Source organism: Colobus angolensis, unplaced genomic scaffold (genome assembly GCF_000951035.1).
Source record: "Colobus angolensis palliatus isolate OR3802 unplaced genomic scaffold, Cang.pa_1.0 Scaffold39, whole genome shotgun sequence".
Lineage (NCBI taxonomy): Eukaryota > Metazoa > Chordata > Mammalia > Primates > Cercopithecidae > Colobus > Colobus angolensis.
The window spans coordinates 1,998,939-2,000,425 of record NW_012117265.1 but is presented as its reverse complement, the minus strand read 5'-3'; the positions used below and the strand labels follow the sequence as shown (position 1 = coordinate 2,000,425).

General features: G+C 51.6%; 2 protein-coding genes across 2 annotated transcripts in view; one reads left to right on the top strand and one right to left on the bottom strand.

The window, feature by feature from the left end:
• Positions 1-1,487, bottom strand: part of DOCK6 (dedicator of cytokinesis 6) — a 117,188-nt gene that overhangs the window by 43,524 nt on the left and 72,177 nt on the right. The gene's annotated exons all lie outside the window — the stretch shown is intronic.
• Positions 1-1,487, top strand: part of LOC105520847 (chromosome unknown open reading frame, human C19orf80) — an 8,692-nt gene that overhangs the window by 5,706 nt on the left and 1,499 nt on the right. The window lies entirely within an intron of this gene.

Genomic DNA, 1,487 nt, shown 5'->3' with positions numbered 1-1,487 from the left:
TTTTTGGTAGAGACAGGGTTTCACTGTGTTAGCCAGGATGGTCTCAATCTCCTGACCTCGTGATCTGCCCGCCTTGGCCTCCCAAAGTGCCGGGATTATAGGCGTGAGTCACCATGCCCGGCTAGCATTTGTTTGATCCATGTCTATTTCCCCAAGTAGTTAGAAGCTCAGGGTCAAGGCCAGACCAAGAATCTATCATCCCAACAAAATCCCACTGCAATGCCCTCAGCCCTAACTCAAGCACAGGCTCAGGACTGCTGGGGGAGCACCATATTTTGAGTCCAAACTGCATCTGAAAAATTGGAGTGTTATCTTCATTTTACAAATGAAGAAACTGAGGCTCGGGAAGATGCATCCAGTTGCTCAGAGCATGGGGTGAGCTCACAGCAGAGCTAGGACTTGAACCCAGGTCTGTTTCGAGGCAAAGCCCTCCACTACACCAGGTACCTGGAAAGAGGCAGGGTAAGGGGAGCTCTTTGTCTAAAACGGGATAGGGGAGCCAAGAGGTTCCGGTCCAGCCCTTTGAGAATCCCATGATCCGGGTGGATTAAAGGGAGGTGAATAGGCCATGCAGGGCAGTGAGGTTATGAGTGACTGGATGTGCACTTCATTTGCATGCTATTTGCATATCATCCCTGTGCCTTCTGTCTCCATCTGAGACTGTGGCCTATGTGGCAGCAAAAGGCCAGTTAAGATGACCCAGCGATGCCTAAACACAGACTTCACAGCTCCAAACAAAGGCAGGAGAGGGGTCTGCCACCTCCTTCAGGCAGCCCCCTTAGGTTAGTCAGATACAGCCAGGAAGGTGGGAGGAGCTCATGCTGAGGTGGTGTCACACAAGTGCAGGGACAGGTAGGAAGGGCACCTGTCTAGGGTCGGCCCCACAGTAAGGGGGCGCCCGCCGCAGCACAGCCTTACTGCCTCCTGGAGCATAAGCGGAATTCACCCAGGAGTGTGAGCGATCGATGCCCTGGAGATACACGGAGAAGTGCTAGCATCCCCAGTGGAGGGCAGGGAAAGCAGCATGAAATACCAAGCGTGGACACGGTTCTGGACCATACATGTGCCCACGTATGTATCATCATACGTCCTGAAAATCCTGAAAAATGTGCACATGTATGTAGGTCCATTGGGTGCATACCTATACATACTTGTGTATGTGGATCCATGGGTACATGCATACACACCCCTGTATGTCTGTGCATGGGGTGCGTGTGTATACACACCCGTATACGTATATGCATGAGGTGAATACGGACCCATGTACATACAGCACAGGGTGACTGTGTATATGCACCTGAGTAAGTATAAGCATGGGGTGAATGTGTATATGCACCCGTGTCTGTATATGCATGGGGCGAATGTGTATATGCACCCGGGTCTGTATATGCATGGGGCGAACGTGTATATGCACCCGGGTCTGTATATGCGTGGGGCGAACATGTATATGCACCCGGGTCTGTATACGTGTGGGGCGAACGTGTATA